Source organism: Callithrix jacchus, chromosome 3 (genome assembly GCF_049354715.1).
Source record: "Callithrix jacchus isolate 240 chromosome 3, calJac240_pri, whole genome shotgun sequence".
Lineage (NCBI taxonomy): Eukaryota > Metazoa > Chordata > Mammalia > Primates > Cebidae > Callithrix > Callithrix jacchus.
This window is the reverse complement of record NC_133504.1, coordinates 167,289,523-167,314,401: the sequence shown is the minus strand read 5'-3', so window position 1 is coordinate 167,314,401 and position 24,879 is coordinate 167,289,523. Positions and strand designations below refer to the sequence as shown.

The following is a 24,879-nucleotide window of genomic DNA, read 5'->3' as shown; positions in this document are numbered from 1 at the left end:
ACCCATGGCCCGCCCCACCCCATCCTGTGCTCATAAAAACCCCAGCCTCCGCCAACAGAGAGAGGAGGAGAGAAGATGAGAAGCAACAGGACATGGGAGACTGCGGTTGAACTTGAGAGAGAGGTAGCTTGACTTCAGAGGGATAGCTTCACAGCGTAGCTTCAGTGAGGAGTCCAGGAGGGGATGGCAAGACTCGGGGAAAGATTATCCTCCTACTCCATCCCCTTTTCAGCTCTCCTTCCTACTAAGAGCCACTTTCATTGGCAATAAAATCCCCCACATCTAGTGTAAGGCTGGTTGCCTTGCCAGGAGTCAAATGGACACATTAATCACTCTCCACACCTGATAACTGCATCATCATCCGAGCTCATTATCTGGCTTCCCCACATAGCTTCCCTGCACCCGCCTCTGCATACCATGCCCAAGCCCACACTCAGCATTAAATTATGCATCCAACCTCCAGCCCGCTGTTAAAAAACCCTGCAGAGAAATTTTTTAAAGAAGCTCCACCATACCCTGCCGAGCAACAGTCTGCCCCTTACACCCCCCGGCAGGCCTGCGTACCCAAGGTCCCGCCCGCCTACCAATGGCAGCTAGTTTCATGTACTTCCTACTTTAACTCCATGTACTTCCTGCTCCTCAACAGCCAATAGAAATGCCTTCTCTTTGTTTCCCCAGTTGCCAATCAATTGCGTGCCCTCCCCATAAAACCCCACACCCTGAACAGCTGGGCGTGACTTCTCTGGCCTCGCTTTGAACCACTGAAGCTTGCCCGGGAGCTGAATAAATTAGCTTCTCACTTTTTTATACTTGCCTCAGTTTCCTCATTTTACCTCGGCAATAAATCTTACATCTAGCATCTTCAATTTGTTAATATGACCTCATTTCTGCTGAAAACCAGACAAGAACTTGGGTGTGGGTGCAAGAGGATGTCACATTGACTTTCCACTGAGTTGTTAACACTTAAGCTTTTTGTGGACAGCAGAGCTAAAAGAGTGCTGACTATAACACTCTTTCTGGAGCTTCAGGGGATTGCATGCACCCCGCTAGACACTCCCATGGTGCCACACAGAGCTCTGCTCCTACCAGCACCCAAAAGCACTTGCCCCAGCTCCTGTGCCCACTCACCTGTGCTCCTCCTCCTGTGAAGGGTGGAACACAGTGGGACTGAGTGAGTACAATTCACCCCTACCAGCACTGAAGCAGCCAGCTAGTTCTAGTGCCTGTGCACCCCAGTTCCAGTCTGCAAAGGAGTCAGGGAAACCTTCCCGCTTCATCATCACCATTTTATCTATGAGGATACTGAGTCTTAAGTAAGCTAAATGACATTACCAAGTTGTACAGCTAACACACGGCCAAGCAGGATCCACACCCAGCTGTGGCTGACTCTCAGGCCCATGGGCTTATCACTATGAGCCATGGTCTAGCATGGCAGTGTTGGGCATGGGGTGAGAAGAGGGCTGCTGAAGATCAGTAAATGGGCAACTGAAGATCAGTATGACCCTCATGCTGAATGACAGTGGATATGGCACAAAGTGCATCAAGGCTTGGGAACAGAGTGCTTGGCTTCATATCTTGATTGTATCATCGTGTGACTATAGCTTTGAGTAAACCCCCTCCATTTTCATCACTGTCTTCTTGTGGCCAGCAGCAGAAAGGCAACTGAAACATCCTTAAGCAACTCCATTAGCCTTCTTAAGCGAAAAGGATAATTAAGAGATAATGGCTGGTTCATATAATCTGGTGACAGGATCAACATCTAATACTCTGGAAAGCCAGGACCCAAGGCAACTCCAGGAAATTTGTGATTCAGCCATTAGCCTTGGATGCTTTGGGTTCTTTTTTCTAGAGAATCACCACTAATGTGACTCAGCTCCAATCACCCTTACTTGGTGTTCTTGGTTCAAAACTTTAAATAGTGTGAAGAACTGGTGGTTGGAGACAACCTCCAGGGACGCTGGTCAGTTTTCAGGGAAGGAATACGTGTTGTTCATTATAAACTGCCTTCTTTTTCCTCACTAGCTAAATAGTAGCTAAAGAAAGCTCCTTACACTGTCCCTATAAGGTTGCTAGGAAGATTGAGTGAGACTGTGAAAGTGGAAGCAGCCCCAGGTAGAAAGAGGCTCTTCTTCACAAGTCAGCTCCAGGAGGCTAGTAGCAGCTGCCTGAGGATTCTGGAGCTAGGACCTGTTACTAAGCTTAGCTTCTGGCTGGCCTGGGAGGCGGGGGTGGATGGCTGGAGGGTCTGCTCACATACTTTATGATTGTGATTTCTTGTTCCACCACAGTGTTCTCAAGGCTTCTTCCTCGCTCTTGCTGTTTCCCTCCACTGACTGGGGAAACTGGCCTCTCTCCACCCCAGAGAAGCATGCCTTAGATTGGTAAATTGGGAACAATTAACTGTGCATGCTCAGCTCAGCTCCTCCCACTCCCTCTGCTTCTCCACACCTTCATTTTATTGGCTTTCTCCCTTAAGTGGGGAGGCAGGTGGTGGTCCCAGGACATCTAGGGCTGAGGAGGTTTCTCTAATTCTGTGTTTCAGAATTAGAAAATCCACTTACGTGCAGATATGTCGCTAGTCTTTTTGTTTTTTGTTTTTTTGAGACAGGGCATTGTCACCCGGGCGTGATCACAGCTCACTGCAGCCTCAACTTCTCAGGCTCAGGTGATTCTCCCACCGCAGCCTCCTGAGTAGCTGGAACTACAGGCGTGCACCACAATTCCTGGCTACTTTTTAAATTTTTTGGTAGAGACAGGTGATCTTGCCATGCTGCCTAGGCTGGTCTTGAACTCCTGGGCTCAGGTGATCTGCCCCACTGGGCCTCCCAAAGTGCTGGGAGTACAGGCATGAGCCACCAGGCTCATCCCTTGCTAGTGTTTATCAGCGATAACGGCGATACTTGGGCTCAATCTGCCTGCCTCCTTTAATAATAAAATTTATTATTTTATTTTATTTATTTTTTGAGAAGAGACTCGTTCTATTACCCAGGCTGGAGGGCAGTGGTGCTATCTTGGCTCACTGCAACCTCCAGTTCCTGGGTTCAAGCATTTGTCCTGCCTCGCTGGTATTACAGGCACCTGACACCATGCCCAGCTAATTTTTATATTTTTAGTAGAGACGGGGATTCACAATGTGGTCACGTTGACCTTAAACTTCTGCCCTCAAGTGATCTGCCCACCTCCACCTCCCAAAGTGTTAGGATTACAGGTGTGAGCCACAGCATCTGGCCCTTTTGTCTCATTTCTCAATTTGTTCAAAACTTCAGTACTCTGACAGGACAGGAGCTGATCAAAGCCACTGGAATCTGAAACAGCTAAAATTTCCATCCATGACTCCTGAAATTATCTGAGCTGCCCATTTTTCAAACACATCCAGTTTCCCAGCAAAAGGACATGCTTTGTACGGAAAACAGTGTGAAAGAAACCACTCGGGTTCCAGGCCCCCTTCAGGCTTGGCTTATGATTTTTGTTATATTAACTGCAAATGCCAGGGTTTGGCTTAGCACATCAGGACCACACGTTTCACTGTCCTCTGGTGCGCAGACTTGACAGGGCTCCCTGGGCATGTCAGGACAAAGTATTATCCAAACATTGATAAGGAAGCAGATTGCCTGTGGCAAGCTGGGTATATTTTCTTTGTTTTATTTCAAAATATATTATCCGTCTACCCAGGGTACTTTATATTCATAAACAATCTTCCCAGAAAGCCGTAGACAACGTTTACAGTTTGGTAATGTTTATATAGGACTGGGTTTGGGAGTGACTGAAATAAAGTAAAATCTAAACCTCATTTTTGTTCCTGGCTCTTAGTTCACCTTAAATAAGCAATATGCTGCCTACACAATCAGAGCACCCAACACAGAACATGAAAGGGAAAGATTGGGTTCGATTTCTAGCAAATTCATCCCCTTGTTCAAGCTACTCTTTAAAGTCATTTGTTAATTGCAAACATAAATTTAAAACTGTTACTTTATTTATTCATTTTCAGTTTAGAAACAGGTTGGCCATCTCTGTTCTAGAACAGAAATGAAAACAGATCTTTCTAGTTGAACGTTTTTTAACTGTCTGTACATGGTGCTATGCCAGGTGCTTTCGTAAAGACATTCCATTGAACTGCTGCAATAACTGTGCATTGCATAGCCTTACTTCATTTCACTGATAAAGAAACTGAGGCTTAAACTTGTCATGTAACCTGCCCATAGCTGTCCAGTTAGGAATGAGAGAACTGGAAAGAGAATCAAAATTTCTTTTTCTTTCTTAATTAAAATTTTTTTTTTTTTTTTTACCAGGGGAAAGCATGAACGCAGTTTCTCACTACCACAAATTATGCAGTTGAGTTTCCCACATTTGGGGAAATCGCAGGGGTCAGCACATCCAGAGTGCAATGGATAAGCCTCATCCTGGGAAAACCACCTTCGTGATCATAGTATCACCCCTGCCAGGTAAGTATGAGAATAAGTTTCTAAGACCTGGAGTAAAATAAGATTTTTTTTTTTTTTTTTTTTTGAGATGGAGTTTCGCTCTTGTTACCCAGGCTGGAGTGCAATGGTGCGATCTCGGCTCACCGCAACCTCCGCTTCCTGGGTTCAGGCAATTCTCCTGCCTCAGCCTCCTGAGTAGCTGGGATTGCAGGCACGCGACACCATGCCCAGCTAATTTTTTGTATTTTTAGTAGAGACGGGGTTTCACCATGTTGACCAAGATGGTCTCGATCTCTTGACCTCGTGATCCACCCGTCTCGGCCTCCCAAAGTGCTGGGATTACAGGCTTGAGCCACTGCGCCCGGCCTGTTTTTTTTTTTTTTTTGAGAATGAGTCTCGCTCTGTCACCAAGGCTGGAGTGTAATCTTGGCTAACTGCAACCTCTGCCTCTTGGGTTCGAACAATTCTCCCACCTCAGCCTCCCAAGTAGCTGAGATTACAGGCATCTGCCACCACACCTGGCTAATTTTTGTATTTTTAGTAGAGACAGGTGTTTCACCATGTTGGCCAGTCTGGTCTCAAACTGCTGACCTCAAGTGAACCACCTGCCTCTACCTTCCAAAGTGCTAGGATTACAAGCAGGAGCCACTGTGCCCAGCCTAAAATAAGACTTTTTTTTTAAACACCTTCAAAATAATGACATATTGTACTACATTTAAAAAAATACAAAAAAGTTTGCAAAACACCTTAAGTAAAGCAATGTGTCCAGAATCTCCGCATTTCAGTGTGAGGTGCTAGACCATCTATGCAAGTCTTACAAAAGATAGTTCAAAAAAACCTGTATGTGACATCACAGTGAATGATCTTGCAGAGTCGAGGCTGAAAATCTTTAGAGAGAGTCGCATATGATGTGCATCTGTCTTCCTTCCATGATGATGGAGAGGAGAGGGCTGCCTTCCCACCTCAAGCCAAATGTGAGAGCTTGGCATGAATCCTATGGAGTAAAAGAAGCACAGGGATTTATATTTTTTCCACTTCTGAAAAAGTCTGCAGGCAGGTGGCTGGGTGAAGTAGCCGGATGAGGTTAAAGTAGAAAGGCCCATACTGGCAGCAAACCCTACCTCACTCATGGGAGCAGGAGACCAATTAGAAGAATTCAGCTAGGGGTCAGCCTGAACTCCACTCTACTCTCTGGAAGGGTAATGGGACCCCAATAGAAGGAGGATGATCAGATGCCCACTGGCTTTGGAGGAATTACAAGTAGCCAGACAGAGCGGGGAATTCTCCACATTAAGGTAGCTGCAATCACAAGGGACGTATGTGGGGAATCTCTGAAAGTACCTTCCAAGAGAAAGAATAGGCTTTGGGAATCTCCATACAGTGGAGACAATGCTATGCATTCCAACTCCCGACACAGAAGCCACATTTCCCAGCTGCCCTTGCAGCTGGGACTACACAACTGAGTGACAGCCAATGGAGGATGGGTAGAAGTGATATGACAGACACCTTCCCACCTGGCTTGGCCTTAAAGTAGATGATCCCACAGGATCCTCTGTGCCTTTTCCCTTTCCCCATGAACAGCAGAGCAGAAAGAGGCCCTAGAAAGTGAAAACACTTGGGGTTTTGAATGAGTGTAGCAGAGTTCTGCGTCCTCTTTCCCACGCAAACGCTGATGCATGTTGCCTGTGACAAGGGTGAGAAGTCAAGCTAATATGGGGTTATTGTTACTACATTAGTGTGAGTCTCATTAATACACTCTGACACCTACCATTGTCAGATTCCATCTGTGACAAACAGCTAAGGCCTTTGCTGCTCCTAGATCCCCTACCACACCCACCCTAGCCCTCCAATCTTGGAGAAGTCAGAGGTAGACTGTGTGGGGCCTGGAGGAGAGGAACTAGCAAAGAAAAGAAGCAGCAGCCAGACATGCCTCCTCCTCCAAGGCAGATTTCCAATGAGCTAGGGGAAGGAGAGAGCTTAATTAGAATAAGAATATAACAATTTCAATATTACTCTGAGGTAGATATTTGGGCTAGTACAATAAGATCAATCTTGTAAGTAAAATTACCAAAGGCCTTTTTATTATCTCAAATGTCTGGAGGAAAAATTATGAGAGTAGCTTACAATTTTATCCAGGGCAGAAAAGTGCTGGCTTCACAATGAGAGGAAAAAGAGCGTTGTTTTTATGGCACCCTATAGAATCGAGCTCATTTAACGTCAAGGTTAACCTGTTTAGATTGTTTCCAGTTTTGTGTTATAAGCAATGCTTCAATGAATAATCTTGCATATACATATTTTTGTCTTTACAGGCATGTTGAGTATAACCGTATACATTTCTGAAATTGGAATTGCTGGTTCAAATAATATGTCATGTGTAAAATTTTGATTCATATCGCCACATTGCCCTCCATTGAGGTTGCCCTTCAGTTTAGCACCCTGTGGTCTATACGCACAGACTTTGGAGGAATTATAAATAGCCAGTCAGAGGGGGAATTTTCCACATTAAGGAAGCTTCAATCACAAGGCCTAAAACAATGGAAAGTGATTCTTTCACAGTTCTGGAGACCAGAAGTCCAAAACCCAGGTGTCAGCAGGGCTGCACTCACACTGGATGCTCTAGAGGGAATCTTTCTTTGCTCCTTCCGGCTCCTGGCAGCCGTCATCACTCCCGGGCTTCCTGGGCTTGTGACTGCATCACTCCCATCTCTGTCTCTGTCTTTGCATGGCCATGCTCTCTCCTGTGTAATCTCCCTCCACTGCACTCTATCAAGGACACTGGTCATGTGACTGAGGGCCCACTGCAGCCTCAAACTCCGGGGTTCAAGGGATCCTTCCACCTCAGCCACCACACGCAGCTAAGTTTTACAGTTTTATAAAGATTGAATCTCACGATGCTGCCCAGGCTGGTCTCAAAACCCTGGTTTCAAGCCATCCTTCTGCCTCAGCCTCCCAAAGTGTTGAGATTACATGCCTGGACTCAAGATTTTTATAAGGCAACATTCACATGTTCTGGGGATTAGGACATGGGATTAGGACATATCTTTATGGGAGCCCACCATGCAATCCACTGTAAGCTTATTACAACTTTTAAATATCTTTTCCAATCTTAAAGATCAAAAGATAGAATCTCTGGATACAGTTGACCCTTGAAAAATGGGTTTAAACTGCATGAGTCCACTTATACCCAAATTCTCTTCTGCCTCTGCCTCTGCTGAGACAGCAAGACCAAGCTGTCCTCTTCCTCCTCCTCCCCAGCCTCCTCAACATGAAGACTATGAGGATGAAGACCTCCACGATGATCCACTCCCACTGAATAAAAAGTAAACATATTTTCTCTTCCTTGTGATTTTCTCCATAACATTTTCTTCCCATTAGCTTACTTTATTGTAACAATGCAGTATATAATACATATTCAATATATGAGTTAATTGACTGTTCACCTTATCACCGAGACTTCCAATCTACAGTAGGCTATTAGTAATTAACTTTGGGGGGAGCTGAAAGTTATACGAGGATTTTCCACTGTGCAGAGTGGCGGCATCCCTAATGCCCATGTGGTGCAAGGGCCAGCTCTAGTTTTGTAATCCCTTCTTCAAATGCTCCTGTCTCTTGAGTTCTGTGACATCACTGTCTTGGGTTTTCTCTCCTGGCTGCTCCTTCTCCATCACATTTGCTGGTTTCTCCTTCTTCACGTTCCTCCCCAGGGTTTTCTTTTCAGACTTCTTATCTCCTCTGTTCTCATGCTTTGCCTCCATCTGATCTCAACCAGGTTTTAAATACCATGTTTAGGTGCCACGCTCCTGCCTTCTCTCTCCTCTTCCAACTTTTCTCCTGCACTTCACACTCTGTAGCCAAATTCAACATTCCTGCTTGGATGCAGTGCCCTGCTGAGCCATATTGGAGCCTGAGACAAAAGAAGGCATGTGAGCTCCTATATTCCCTTATCCAAATATCCTCAAGTATTTGAAACGAAGTGGAAAAAGGCAATAAACTTCAACATTAAAAAAATAAAATAAAGGCTGTCTGTAAAGCCTTGTATTGGCTAACCTGCTGGCATGCCACTGTCAATTCTCACAAAAGAGTGAGGAGATCTCATGGACTCACAGCCCAGGAAGCTCAGGCTGATGGAAATGACTGTTCTCGCTGTGCAATAATAGAGGGTCATACAACAAACCAACCACAGTCATTTTTATTTTAAATTTTCACAGTTTGTGCAACATCAATTTTTTGGCATTAACTTTGATTTTTAAAAATATTATGTTCAAGACAACAGATGCTGGAGAGGATGTGGAGAATTAGGAATGCTTTTACACTGTTGGTGGGAGTATAAATTAGTTCAACCATTGTGGAAGACAGCGTGGCATTCCTCAAGAATCTAGAACTAGAAATACCATTTGACCCAGCAATCCCATTACTGGGTATATACCCAAAGGGTTATATATCACTCTATTATAAAGACACATACACACGTATGTTTACAGCACTGTTCACAACAGCAAAGATTTGGAACCAACCCAAATGCTCATAGACTGGATAAAGAAAATATGGCACATACACACCACAGAATACTATGCAGCCATAATAAAGGATGGGTTCATGTCATTTTCAGGGACATGGATGAAGCTGGAAACCATCATTCCCAGCAAACTGACACAACAGAAAACCAAACACATGTTCTCACTCATAAATAGGTGTTGAACAATGAGAACACATGGGCACAGGGAGAGGAACATCACACACCAGGGCCTGTCAGGGGGTGGGGAACTAGGGGAGGGATAACAGGGGGTGGGGGTATAGGGGAGTGATAGCATTAGGAGAAATACCTAATGTAGATGACAGGGTGATGGATGCAGCAAACCACCATGGCATATGTATACCAATGTAACAAACCTGCACGTTCTGCACGTATATCCCAGAACTTAAAGTGTAATAATTAAAAATAAATAAATAAATAAACTTAGGAAGATGGAGATCAAGCTTGCTTGGTTCAGTTCAATAGTGAGTTATTGATTATCTACTCTATGCTGTACAGTATCGGTATATACAATGTTGAATAGTATATGGGATTTATTTATTTTAAAAGCTAAATTATCATATCAAGTAAAATACTCTTATTCAACTATTAATTCAATTAATTGATTTGAAATTTAAAAAACATTGCATTCAAATATTACTTATATTGATTACTGAGTTTTGGGTGGCCTCTTGTATTTTGTGTCTAAGGTGAGTACCTCACTGGTTTTACCCCAATCCTGGCCGTGCTTGATACGTTGAAACCAAACTCTTGATTCTCCACCCTACCCTAACCCCAACCTTGAACTCGTTCCTGTTTGTCTCTGTAACTGTTAACTCATTTTTTTAGTTGCTCAGAGGCCCAAACGATTTGAATCATTCTTGATCCATTGCTTTCTCCAGGTTTCATAGCTAACCTATCAGTAGATCTTGTCAGTTCTTCCTTCAAAATTACCCACACTCCCATCATTCCCTCCACCTCTGCCACTTTCCACATCATCTAAGCCTCCATTGCCTCTCAAAAGTATCACTGCAAAAGCCTCCTAAATGGTCTTTCTGCCGTTACTTTCTAGTGGCTTCTCATCTCACTCAAAATAGGATCCAAAACCATTCTATGACCTAGCAGGCCCCAGGCACCCAGCCACGCCGCCATCTCTCTGACTTTGTTTCCTACTCCTTCCACCCCACCACCCCCATGATGTAGCCACGCTGGCCTCCTGTCTTTCAAACACGTCAAGCCTCTCCTGCCTCAGGGCTTAGCCCTTGCTGCCCCCTGTTCCTAAGACGTGTTCTTACAGATATCTTGCATGGCCAGATAGCTCACTCCATTCAGATCTCTGCTCAAATATCACTTCATGGAAAGGTCTTCTCAACTATTAGTTACAAAATAATGCAACCCCCCTATTCCCACTCTTACTCTATCACCTGGCTTTATTTTCTTCAGAATGACCAATGGCCACCTCATGTAATATTTACATTCAAAAGCTTATTATATTTTTGTCTGTTATTTCCCACTAGATTGTAGATTCTAGGAAGGCAGGGAGTTTCTGTTTTCAGTCATATATCCCCTGTGTTTAAGATAAGATCTGGCTTAAAGTAGTATCTTGGAGCTAATATACTCAAAATTGGCTCCCACCCTAAAAAGCGATTAGATATATTATTATTATTATTTTTATTTATTTATTTTTAGACAGGGTCTCACTCTGTTGCCCAGGCTAGGGTGCAGTGGTGCTCACTACAACCTCAAACTCCTGGGCTCAAGGGTAGCCAGGACTACAGGTGCATGCCACCATGCCCAGCTAATTTGTTAAATTATTACTATTTTTTTTTTTTGTAGAGATGGACTCTCGCCATGTTGCCCTGGCTGCTCTCAAACTCCTGGCCTCAAGCAATCCTCCCACCTCAAGCTCCCGAAATGTTGGGAGTATAGACATGAGCCACTCTGTCCAGCTCATGTTATCCTTGAATTTGGTTTCCTTGATTGAGCTCCTTTCCTGTTTTTGATGTAATACTCCATTGGCCAGGTTCTCATTTGCATGATTGTTTTTCCTTGCTGTAAGTCCTGTTCAGGTGTATGTATTCCCAGTGTCTCTCTCTAAGCAAGATCAGGTCTTCCTGGATCTCTCAGTCTCTACCTCCATCTCTGTTTATCTCTATTTCCATCTCTCTCTTCCTTAGCACTGCTTCAGACAATTAATAAAAATCTGATAATGATTTTCCTCATTAAATCAAGAAGATGAGCTAAAGTAGACTGACAGCTGGCTGAAAGTCACCCTGGAGGATCCTGCTGATTGGTCCCCTATGATATAGAGGTTGACATGATTTAATTCTTATTATGTGGATGAAAACATTTTCAAACTTGTTTATATTGCTTGTTGATTACTCCACCGAGCCTTGTCGTTAACACATTGGGGAAAATAAATGTAACTCAAAGTCACCTTAACAAAGAGAAAATGATCCATCTAAAGTAAAAACAAACTTCAAAAGGTATAAATGAGATAATCTGGGGGGTGGGGGATATAAATGGCCACGTCTCGGGCTGTGAAAGACTTCCCTGTGCCCAGAACAGAGGGAGATCTGACATCCATGCTGGCATGCAACCCACGCCGGACCCAGTACCATAGAAAGAGGGAAGGTGGCATTCATTGGCCACTAGTACTCAACAGACACTATGGAACCCTGCGAGAAGGTAATATTATCATCCCCATTTAACTGATAAGCAAATCGAGATTCACAGAGGCTGGTTAATTGCCCCAGGCTACACAGGCTGCAGGAGGCTGAGTGCACTCCTCAGTACTGCCCTGGTCCGTCTCAGTGCTGTCTGGCACCCCCAGCGGGCACTGAACATACCCATAGGGGAATCACAAGCAAAGGGAGGATGCTCTTCTTATCTTGAATTACAGCCTCCGGTCCTAGTTCATTCTGTTTCGGAGAGGATTTGATTCAACCCTTGAAGGGGCCAAGGAAAATGGTGAAAGGGTTGAAAATATGTGAAGAAAGCAGAAAAACCAATCTATTCATGGCAAAGGAGGGGAAGGGTTGCAACAATGTGTTTACTCAACTTCCTGCTCTAACCTGTTATCTTAGTCCATTCAGGCTGCTACAACAAAAATACCACAAACTGGGTAGCTTAGAAACAGTAGAAATTGGTTTCTCACAGTTCTGAAGGTCCAAGTCTAAGAGTTAGTGTATTCCAAGGGGGAGGGATGGGTCCCCGCTCCTAATACCATTACATTGGGAATTAGGTCTCAATTTATGAATATTTTGGGGAAGCGCAAAAATTTAGTCTATACCAAATATATTTCCTGAACTTCCAGTTCTAAAAATAATTTGTTACTCCATAACAACGAAAAAGGTATGGTGATTGGCTGCCTGATTCAAAATTATAAGCAGTTGTATTAGTTAATATTCCCCAAAGAGACAGAACCTATGCTATATATATATATATATATATATACTGTATGCCACATAATGATGTTTTGGTCAGTGACGAACTGCATATACAACAGAGGTTCCCTAGCTGCTCTGTACAGGTGTATCATTCTTTAAGTCTTTTTGGATCATAGTTTTAATGCACCTTTTTAATGTTGAACTATGTTTAGATACACAGATACCACTGTGTTGCAATTGCCTACAGTATTTAGTACTGTCGTGTTCGGTACTGTAACATGCTGTACAGTGTGTAGCCTAGAAGCAGTAGTAGGCCATACCGCACAGCCTAGGAGTATAGGAGGCGATCCCATCCAGGTTTCTGTACATGCACTCTCAACAGAATTGCCTGATGACACATTTCTTAGGCTGTGTCTCCATTGTTAAGCAATGTATGACTTTATACATATGAGAGATTTACTAGAGGAATTGACTCTCAGGGTCACAGAGGCTGAGACATCCCATGATAGGCCATCTGCAAGACAAAGAATGAGGAAAGCTGGGAGTGTGGCTCATTCCAAGTCTGAAAGCCTCAGAACCAGGGAAACTGATGATGTAAATCTCAGTCCAAAGCCAAAGGCCTGAGAACCCCAGGAGGCCACTGGTGCAAATACCAAAGTCCAGTTCAAACATCAGAGAACCCGGAGTTCTAATGTGTATCAGCTCCAAAAGAGAGGAGAGAATTTGCTTCTCTTCTGCCTTTCTGTTCTATCTGGCCTATCGGCCAATTGGATGATGCTCACTTCCAGGGGGTGAAGGCAGATCTTCTATACCCAGTGCACTGATTCAAATGCCAGTCTCTTCCAAAATTACCCCCACGGACACACCCAGAAATCATGCTTTACCAGCTATTTGTGTATTCCTTAATCCAGTCAAGTTGACATGTAAAATTAATCATCAAAATGGGCACACAGTTGAACAAAAAAGGTCAATTGTCAGGTTTATTTTTCTAAAGCTTCATGCATTTTAAAATGTATATTCCACTTGCACACTTACAAAAGTGAGAGGACAAACATCATTTAAATACTAGTTCTCCCTAACACATAAATGACAAGATGCAATTGGAATTATGATGGAATAGTAGATTACTGCATCTGTATGCAATTTTGTCTCTGTTCTTGCCATACTGTTTTATAACTACTTCTTGGGTGTTCCCCCTACTGATTGTGCCAAACAGAAGTACCTGCTTCTTTTTCATCTCAATAGCCCCAATGCCATATTTTTTGTTAATCTGGCTTATAATAAATCACAGACACTCATTTGGCTATTAATTAAAGACAAGTTAGAACTCTCAAAAATCTGTGACTTGGAACCAACCCAAATGCCCATCAATGATAGACTGGATAAAGAAAATGTGGCGCATACACACTGTGGAATACTATGTAGTCATAAAAAAGAATGAGTTCTTGTGCTTTGCAGGGACATGGATGAAGCTGGAAACTGTCACCCTCAGCAAACTAACACAGGAACAGAAAACCAAACACAGCATGCTCTCATTCAGAAGGGGGAACAATGAGAACACAGGGAGGGGAACATCACATACCGGGGCCTGTCAGGGGTGGGGGTAAGTGGAGGGAAAGCATTAGGACAAATACCTAATGTATGCGGGGCTGAAACTAGATGATGGGTTGATAGGTGCAGCAAATCACCATGGCACATGTATACCTATGGAACAAACCTGCACGTTCAGCACATGTATCCCAGAACTTAAAGAAAAAAATCTGTTTATGAACAGGAGTTGAGCCAAGTTCATCAGGATTCTGACAGTTGAAACAGGTAGGATCTCAACTCAACTCAAATTGTCTGAAATGAAAAGAACTGTGAATCCCATAACTGGGGTAGCTCACAACATTTAAGCAAGTCTTGTAGGAATCATGGAAACTCCAGGGGCACCTGGATTGGAACTAGACCCCAATACTTCAGAACTCTACCTCATCTTTATGACATATTTTCTGATCTCTCTTTGTTATTCTCACTTATTAAAGATGAGATTTCTCAGCTGGGTGCGGTGTCTCACACCTGTAATCCCAGCACTTTGGGAGGCTGAGGCGGGTGGATCACCTGAGGTCAGGAGTTTGAGACCAACCTGACCAACAAGGTGAAACCCCGACTCTACTAAACATACAAAAATTGGCTGGGCATCATGGTGGGCGCCTGTAATCTCAACTACTTGGGAGGCTGAGGCAGGAGAATTGCTGGAACTTGGAAGGCAGAGATTGCAGTGAGCCAAGATCGTGCCATTGTACTCCAGCTCTGGCGACAATAGTGAGACCCTGTCTCAAAAAAGAAAAAAAAAGATGAGATTTCTCCATGTGGCAGGGAAGGGGGTGGGCCACCAGCTGCTTCAGTTTCATATTTTTTTAATCTTCTTGTCCCTTCAACTCCAAATGGAGAAATTCCAGAGAAAAGCTATGCTGGGCCCTGCCTGATCACTTTCCTATCCTGGAAACAGTCTCCAGTGCCCAGGGCACAGGAGACAATGGTCTTCCACAGGGAATTGGCTGAAGGATTGGGGTGAGGGGAGTCATTCATTTGGAGGGAGAGGACCTGTTCCTCTACCTAGAGGAGATGTGCTGGATGGGCAAGACATTCACCTCAGAAGTGTTTTGCTATTTGGAAAATCTTCTATCAGGATATTTGCCGAGCTTCTGAAGCTTGATGCTGAAGGTTGGGTACAACAAAAGTTCTAGATTCAATGTCTCTCTTCAAGGAGTTTGCCAACCAACTGAGGAGGCCCAAAGCCATTCCACCAGCCAAATCCCAGCTTAAATGCCAGAGCTTCCTTTATCTCACAAAATAGACACATCCCTTTGTTACATGTTCTTACAGATATCTGTTCCCCACCCTCTGTTTTTAAGGCAGCCTGTGTTTATAACAATTGCCTTTTATGAAGAAGTTTGTCCCTTGCCACTAGAGTATAAGCCCCTTGAGGCCAAGACCACATTGATATGAACTCTCCATTGTATCCTCAGCACTGAGCGCAAATCTTAGAACAAAGGGTGGTGAAATTGCTGAAGATCTCACCATGAATTTCTTATTTGAGGAAGTATGGAGAAGAGATAAAATTGAGAGCTAACTGCTGAACCTGGGGGAGGGCCCAAATGAAATTGAACAGGAGAATAGAGCTGAGGAGGGAGATTTGATTTATTGGGCATCATTCTGGCCAAGTTAGATAAAATTTCAGTGAAATAAAGAGATGAAAGTGTTTGCTGCAGTGAATCAAAAAAGTATAAAAATTTGAAAAATTCTGTCTCCCTAGGTTTGTTCTAGAAAAGAGAGTTGAGATTCAACCCACTACCATGATCCTAGACCCATATAGGGACTCGTCTCTCTATGGGTTAGGAAAAGCTCCCCACAGAGAAAAAACTTAGGCACTTGGCCTTGAGCCAAGCCTATAGATTTGATCTGGGGGTCTTTGAAGGCTTTAAGGAAGATGAACAATGTCAAAGCTTCTGCTTGTTATTTTATTTATTTTTTTTTTTTTGAGACGGAGTTTCGCTGTTGTTACCCAGGCTGGAGTGCAATGGCGCGATCTCGGCTCACCGCAACCTCCGCCTCCTGGGTTCAAGCAATTCTCCTGCCTCAGCCTCCTGAGTAGCTGAGACTACAGGCACGCACCACCATGCCCAGCTAATTTTTTTGTATTTTTAGTAGAGACGGGGTTTCACCTTGTTGACCAGGATGGTCTCGATTTCTTGACCTCATGATCCACCCGCCTCGGCCTCCCAAAGTTCTGGGATTATAGGCGTGAGCCACTGCGCCCGGCTATTTGTTTTGTTAAAGGTCATAAATTGGGATTCCCTTTTGGTAGGTGAAAGAAATGATTAGCCCCCCTTTTAAAAGCACTCAATGGGCCTGTGGCTAATGACCTCTTGAGCCATCAAGAAAGGGGAGAATGGAAACACCGCTTTTGGGTGAAGTGGCAGCATGTTGTGTTGTTTTACTTCAATCAGTGGTGTGGCAAGGAAAAAAAAGAAAGAAAAAAAGAAATGATTAGGTTTTTTGCTATGTAAAAGCATACAATCTCACCCTGGAAAGGAAAAGCTAAAACAACGAGCAAGGAAGCTGGAACTGCTTCACTCTGCTGCACATTAAACTACATGGACAGCTTTTCAGATATAAGTCAAACTCTGGCCCCAACTCAGAACGTGCGAATCAGGCTCTCCACAGGTGCAGCTCAATCACTGGGATTTTGTCAAAAGCTCCCCAGGTGACTCTAAATGTGTAGTCAAGATTGAGAGCTATTGAACTAAACTGTTTTATATGTGGTAAAAGCAAGGTCTTTGTGGGGCAGAGATTGTCTGAAACTTTTGGAAGCTGAGCTTCCTTTGCATGGGACTAACTATGAGGCATTGGAACTTGGGAGAATATGAGAGAGGAGTCTTTAATCTGATGGAGGAGTGGGCTCTCTGCAACATGGTGTCTAGCCTAGGGCCCAGGCGGCAGACAGCCAATATCGAATTCCTCCTCCTGTCCCACTTCCATGCTTGCCCACTATGAAAGGACGCAGCCGCTGAACTTTAGGGTTGTACAGGTTTGTTAAATAGGTAAATTGCATGTCATGGGGGTTTGGTGTACAGATTATTTTACCACCCAGGTAACAAGCACAGTACTCAGTAGGTAGTGTTTTTCTGTTTCATCTTGGTTTTTTAATGAAATTTAATTTTAAGATCCAGGATACATAAGCAGAACATACAGGTGTGTTACATAGGTAAATGTGTGCCACAGTGGTTTGCTGTACCTATTAACCCATCACCTAGGTATTAAGCCCCACATGCATTAGATATTTATCCTGATGCTCTCCCTCCCCCGACCACCCTGACAGGCCCCAGTATCTGTTGTCCCCTCCCCTTCCCACCCCGTGTCCATGTGTTCTCATTGTTCAGCTCCCACTTATAAGTGAGAATATATGGTGTTTGGTTTTCTGTTCTTGCATTAGTTTGCTGAGGATAATGGCTTTCAGCTCCATCCATGTCCCTGCAAAGGACATGATTTCATTCCCTTTTATGATGCATAGTATTCCATGGTGTATATGTACCATGTTTTCTTTATCTAATCTATCATTGATGGGTATTTGGGTTGATTTCATGTCTTTGCTATTGTGAATAGTGCTGCAATGAACATACACGCACATGTATCTTTTTTTTCTTTTTTTGAGACAGAGTTTCGCTCTTGTTACCCAGGCTGGAGTGCAATGGCACAATCTCGGCTCACCGCAACCTCCGCCTCCCGGGTTCAGGCAATTCTCCTGCCTCAGCCTCCTGAGTAGCTGGGATTACAGGCACGCGCCACTATGCCCATCTAATTTTTTGTATTTTTGGTAGAGACGGGGTTTCACCATGTTGACCAGGATGGTCTCGATCTCTTGACCTCGTGATCCACCCGCCTCGGCCTCCCAAAGTGCTGGGATTACAGGCTTACATGTATCTTTATACCAGAATAATTTATATTCTTTTGGATGTATATCCAATATTGGGATTGCTGGGTCAAATGTTATTTCTTTTGCTGTGCAGAAAACTCTTTAGTTTAATTAGATTCCATTTGTCAATTTTTGCTTTTGTTGCAATTGCTTTTGGTGTTTTAGTCATAAAACTTTTGCATATGCCTATGTCCTCAATGGTATTGCTCAGATTTTCTTTTAGGGTTTTTATAGTTTTGGGTTTTTCATTTAAGTCTTCAATCCATCTCGAGTCAATTTTTGTATAAGGTGTAAGGAAGGTGTCCAGTTTCAATTTTCTGCATATGGCTAGCCAATATTCTCAGCACCATTTATTAAATAGGGAATCCTTTCCCCATTGCTTGTTTTTGTCAGATTTGTAGAGGATCAGATGGTTGTAGATGTGATATCTTATTTCTAAGATTTCTATGCTGTTCCATTGGTCTATGTGTCTGTTTTTATACCAGTACCATGCTGTTTTGGTTACTGTAGCCTTGGAGTATAAAGTCTGGTGGCATGATTTCTCCAGTTTTGTTCTTTTTGCTTAGGATTGTCTTGGCTCTTTTTTGGTTCCATATGAATTTTAAAATATTTTTTTCTAATTCTGTGAAGAATGTCAATGGTAGTTTAATGGGAAAATCATTGAATTTATAAATTACTTTGGGCAGTATGGCCATTTTCACGATACTGATTCTTCTTATTCATAAGCATGGAATGTTTTCTCCATTTGTTTGTGTCCTCTCTAATTTCCTTGAGCAGTGTTTGTAGTTCTCCTTGAAGAGGTCCTTCACTTCCCCTGTTAGCTGTGTTCCTAGGTATTTTATTCTCTTTGTAGCAAATGTGAATGGGAGTTCATTCATGATTTGGCTTTCTATTATTGGTGTGTAGGAATGCTTGTGATTTTTGCATGTTGATTTTGTGTCCTGAGACTTTGCTGGAGCTGCTTATCACCTTAAGGAGATTCTGGGCTGAGATGATGGAGTTTTCTAGATATAGGATTATGTTGTTTGCAAACAGAGACAGTTTGACTTCCTCTTTTCCTATTTGAATACACTTTATTTCTTTTTCTTGCCTGACTACCCTGGCCAGAACTCCCAATACTATGTTGAATAGAAGTGGTGAGAGAGGGCATCCTTGACTTGTACCAATTTTCAAGGGGAATGCTTACAGATTTTGCCTGTTCAGTGTGATATTGGCTGTGGGTTTGTCATAAATGGCTCTTAGTATTTTGAGGTATGTTTCATCAATATTGAGTTTATTGAGAGTTTTTTAACATGAAGGAATGTTGAATTTTACCAAAAGGCTTTTTGTGTGTCTATTGAGGTAATAGTGTGGTTTTTGTCTTTAGTTCTGTTACGTAATTAATTTGCATATGTTTAACTAGCCTTGTACCCCAGGGATGAAGCTATCTTGATCTTGGTGGAAAAGCTTTTTGATATGCTACAGTATTTTATTGAGGATTTTTGCATCCATGTTCATCAGGGATGTTGACCTGAAGTTTTCTTTTTTTGCTATGTCTCTGCCAGGTTTTGGCATCAGGATGATGCTGACCTCATAAATGAGTTAGGGAGAAGGCCCTCCTTTTCAATTATTTGAAACAGTTTTTAAATAATTGGCACCAGCTCCTTTTTGTACCTCTGGTAGAATTCAGCTGCAAGCCCATTTGGTCCTGTGCTTTTTTTGGTTGGTAGGCTATTTATTACTGCATCAATTTCAGAATTTGTTATTGGTTTATTCAGGGATTCAACTTTTCCTGTGTCAGTCTTGGGAGAGTGTATGTGTCCAATAATGTATCCATTTCTTCTAGATTTTCTAGTTGATGTGCCTAGAGGTGTTTATAGAATTCTCTGATGGTTGTATTTCTGTAGGGTAAGTGGTGATATCCCCTTTACATTTTTTAGTTGTGTTTATTTGATTCTTCTCTCTTTTCTTCTTTGTTAGTTTAGCTAGCAGGCTATCTATTGTATTCATTTTTTCAAAAAGCCACCTTCTGGATTCATTTTATGTTTCTATATCCTTCTGTTCCACTCTGATCTTGGTTATTTCTTGTCTTCTGCTAGCTTTGGGGGTTTGTTTGCTCTTGATTCTCTAGTTCTTTTAGTTGTCATGTTAGGGTGTCAGTTTGAGATCTTTCTAAATTTTTGATGTGGGCATTTAGTACTATAAATATCCCTGTTAACACTGTGTTAGCAGCATCCCAGAGATTCTGGAATGTTGTCTCTTTGTTCTCAGTGGTTCCAAACAACTTCTTGACTTCTGCTTTAATTTCATTCCCGATAGGTAGTTTTTTGATCCTCCTCCTCCACTCTACCTCCACTGTCAAGAAGGCCTCAGTGTTCATTGTTCCTTTCTTTGTGTCCATATGTACTCAGTGTTTAGCTCCTGCTTATAAGTGATAACACACAATACTTGGTTTTCTGTTCCTGCTTTAGTTCACTTAGGATAATGGCCTCCAGCTGCATCCATGTTGCTACAAAGGACAGTGTCTCATTCTTTTTTATGGCTGCATAGTATTCCATGGTGTATATGTACCACATTTTCTTTACCCAGTCTACCATTGTTGGGCATTTAGGTTGATTCCATGTCTTCACTATTTTGAACAATGCTGCAATGAACATATGTGTACATGTGTCTTTATGGTAGAATGATTTATATTCTTTGGGTATATACCTAATGATGGGACTGCTGCATTGAATGGTAATTCTACTTTGAGTTCATTAAGAAATTACCAAACTGTTTTCACAATAGCTGAACTAACTTACATTCCCACCAGCAGTGAGTACATATGCATTCCCTTTTTTCTGCAACCTAACCAACATCTGCTATTTTTTTCACTTTTTAATAATAGCTATTCTGAGTTGTGTGAAATGGTATCTTGTGGTTTTGATTTGCATTTCTCTAATAATTAGTGATGTTGAGCATTTTTTCATATACTTATTGCCTGCATGTGTATCTTTTGAAAAGTGTCCGGTTCCATATGAATTTTTAAATAGTTTTCTCTCATTTTGTGAAGAATGTCATTGGTAGTTTGATAGGAATAGCATTGGATCTATAAATTGTGATGGGCAGTATGGCCATTTAAACAACATTGATTCTTCCTATCTATAAGCATGGGATGTTTTTCCATTTGTGTGTGTCATTTCTGATTTCTTTGGGCGGTGTTTTATAATTCCCACTGTAGAGATCTTTTGCCTTTCTGGTTAGCTGTATTGCTAGGTATTTTATTCTTTTCGTGGCTATTATAAATCGGATTGCATTCTTGACTGGGCTCTGAGCTTGGATGTTCTTAATGTATAGGAATGCTACTAATATTTGTACATTGATTTTGTATTTTGAAACTTTGCTGAAATTGTTTACCAGATCAAAGAGTTTTTGAGCAGAGATTTGGGGTTTTGTAGGTATACAATCATAAATCTGCAAACAGAAATAGTTTGACTTTCTCTCTTATTTGTATGCCTTTTATTTTTTATTTTGCCTAATTGCTCTGGGCAGGACTTCTAGTACTATGTTGAATAGGAGATTAGCAAGGGCATCTTTGTCTTGTTCTGGTTTTCAAGAGGAATGTGTCCAGCTTTTGCCCATTCAGTATGATGTTGGCTGTGAGTTTATCATAGATGGCTCTTATTATTTCAAGGTATGTCTTGCAATGCCTAGTTAGCTGAGGGTTTTTAGCATAGAGAGATGTTAAATTTTATTGAAAGCCCTTTTTGCATCTGTTGAGATAATTGTGTGGTTTTTGTTTTTAGTCTGTTTATGTGATGAATCACATTTTTTGATTTGCATATGTTGAACCAACCTTGCATCCCAGGGATAAAGCCTACTTGATTATGATGGATTACCTTTTTGATACGCTGCTGGATTTGGTTGACTAGTATTTTGTTGAGGATTTTTGCATCTATGTTCATCAAGGATATTGACCTGAAGCTTTGTTTTGGTTGTGTCTCTGCCAGGTTTTGGTATCAGGATAATGCTGGCATCATGGAATGAGTTAGGGAGGATTACCTCTTCCTTATGACTAACATGTTTAAATTTTTTTGCCCTGTGTGACAATTTCTTACAATGAACTTGTGTTATCAGAGTCAGGGGGAATGAGGAAAGGGTCTGTGTCTATACTTGGGAAAGAGTTTCAAGATAGCAACAGGGATTCAAAGAAACAGTCTGGCATAATTATCTTGAGAGAAGTAACTACAATCACTTATCTGGGAATTTTCAGCTATATTTGGTAAGAAACTGGATTTCCTTCAGTATGGACTAAGAGATTTTTTCAAATATACATCTAAAAATAACTTAAAGGGGCAATACATTTGTCTGGGGACAAGGAGGACCAATGAAAGACTTTTGGAATTGGCCTTAAGATCTGTGGCAACATCCAAACTATCAGTTTCAGAGGCCTGATGCCATATTGTAGGGTCTTAAGAACAGGGTCTGAGCTTGCTTATGTATATTTAAATGGTGGTGAGGACAAAAAGCAGTGGAGTGCAACTATTCAAGTAAAACAGGCATTACTGTTTTGATGATCACTTGGTCACGAAATTTGGCGACAACTACAGGATTGAGCAAGAATCCCCTTGTGTGGTTGATTTCAAGATAGGATGGTGGTGTATATGCTTGAATAGCAACAAAGAAGACACCAAGGGAAACTTCAGTTGTTAAAGAGGAAGGGCATAGGTGTGAGCCCATGGATATAAGAATAATAGGCATCATTTTACATGAGTGGTCTTGAAACATTTCTGATTGTGCCATTCCTATCAGTAATATTTTTTTGAGGATTTATTCTAGATACAAGTATGTTCAGTTATTTATAAATTGCTTGCTTGTGCTATTATTTCATGCATTAGGAAATTGTGCAAGAATATGGATATTCTTAAAGGATGATATAAAAATAGAATATTTTTAAATAGCTTTATTTATGGTATTTATGAAACTTTGGACTTGAAATATGATTTATATCTATCATTTTATATTAGTAATAGTAATAATTATAGTTTTAGTGGCAGCAAAGTGACAGTTTATGCTTCCCTATTTTTGAAAATCTTGATTTAATGTTTTCTATCATGGCAAATAAAACGTCTGGTTCTAATTTCAGCTTATTTTGATACTTGATTTTATGTCTGTCACATCTGAAAAAGATACTCACAAAGCCACGTGGATCCAACTAAAAGGAGTATATAATTTGCTTTGCCTACCAAATCACGATACTCATTATTCACTCATACCCACCAATTATGCAAGAGTTGTTATTGAAATTCAGGTAGGAAATTTCCATCTTCCCTGATGTCAAGTATTTGTTCTTACAAACTAGGTCTATATTTATATCTACATTTTTAACAAATGAGTTTGAAACCTACTTAAATTTTTTGTTTAGAAAAAAATTTCTTTATTGAGTGATAATTTGCACAGTAAAAATACTGATCTTAAGGTCAACTGAGAATTTTTAAGCAGTAGAAAATTCAGTTTCTGAATTTTTTTAAGAGTTTAGATATGGCTTGTTTTTACAGGTGACAAATATAAATTGTTTGGAGCAGTCATGAAATAATTGTAGAAAAATTCCAAAACAATCTAAAAATAATTCCCCCATAATAGAAATATCAGGTTGGTGCAAAAGTAATTGTGTTTTTTGCCATTACTTTTAATTTGTATTTCTAAATATGTATTTTAAAAAACAATAACTTTTAAGCTCATTGTTGAAAATCATATTTACCTTGAAAAAAATCAATGAAATATATTTAGTTATCTTTTTTTATATGTATACTTTAAGTTCTGGGATGCATGTGCAGAATGTGCAGAGGTTTGTTAAATAGCTATACACATGCCATGGTGGTTTGCTGCACGCATCAACCCATCATCTACATTAGGCATTTCTTCTAATGCTATCCCTCCTCTAGCACCCCACCTCCTAACAGGCCCTGGTGTGTGATGTTTGCCTCCCCATGTCCATATGTTCTCATTGTTCAACTCCCACTTATGAGTAAGAACATGTGGTGTTTGGTTTGCTGTTCCTGTGTTAGTTTGATGAGAACGATGGCTTCCAGCTTAATTCATGTCCCTGCCAAGGACATGAACTCATCCTTTTTTTTTTATAGTTGCATAGTATTCCATGGTGTATATGTGCTACATTTTCTTTATCCAGTCTGTCATTGATGGGCACTTGGGTTGGTTCCAAGTCTTTGCTATTGAGAATAGTGCTGCTGCAATAAACATATGAGTGCATGTGTCTTTAAAGTAGAATGATTTATAATCCTTTGGGTGTATACCTAGTAATGGGATTGCTGGGTCAAATGGTATGTCTGATTCTAGATCCTTGAGGAATTGTCACACTGTCTTGCAAAATGGTTGAACCAATTTACACTCCCACCAACAGTGTAAAAGCATTCCTATTTCTCCACATCCTCTCCAGCATCTCTTGTTTCTTGACTTTTTTTTTTTTTTTTTTTTTTAGACAGAGTTTCGCTCTTGTTGCCCAAGCTAGAGTGCAATGGCTCAATCTCGGCTCACCACAACCTCTGCCTCCTGGGTTCAGGCAATTCTCCTGCCTCAGCCTCCTGAGAGCTGGGATTACAGGCACACGCCACCATGCCCAGCTAATTTTTTGTATTTTTAGTAGAAGTGGGGTTTCACCATGTTGACCAGGATGGTCTCGATCTGTTGACCTCGTGATCCACCCGCCTCAGCCTCCCAAAGTGCTGGGATTACAGGCTTGAACCACCATGCCCGGCCGTTTCTTGACTTTTTAATAATCATCATTCTAACTGGCGTGAGATGGTATCTCATTGTGGTTTTGATTTGTATTTCTCTAATGACCAGTGATGATGAACTTTTTTTCATATGTTTGTTGGCTGCATAAATGTCTTCTTTTGAGAAGTGTCTGTTCATATCCTTCACCCACTTTTTGACTGGGTTATTTGTTCTTTTCTTTTAAATTTGTTTAAGTTCCTTGTAGATTCTAGGTATTAGCTCTTTGTTAGATGGATAGATAGCAAAGATTTTCTCCCATTCTGTAGGTTGCCTGTTCACTCTGATGATAATTTCTTTTGCTGCATGGAGCTCTTTAGTTTAGTTAGATCCCATTTGTCAGTTTTG

At 41.6% G+C, this 24,879-nt stretch overlaps 2 non-coding genes across 2 annotated transcripts; one reads left to right on the top strand and one right to left on the bottom strand.

Annotated features, from left to right (window-relative positions):
- Window positions 1–4,286: 4,286 nt before the first annotated feature.
- LOC118152654 (U1 spliceosomal RNA) lies at window positions 4,287–4,450 on the bottom strand. The gene has a single exon (XR_004741384.2). It is a non-coding gene; the product is annotated as a U1 spliceosomal RNA (small nuclear RNA).
- Window positions 4,451–16,192: 11,742 nt separating this feature from the next.
- On the top strand, window positions 16,193–16,328 carry LOC118152600 (small nucleolar RNA SNORA21). The gene has a single exon (XR_004741343.3). It is a non-coding gene; the product is annotated as a small nucleolar RNA SNORA21 (small nucleolar RNA).
- Window positions 16,329–24,879: the final 8,551 nt, after the last annotated feature.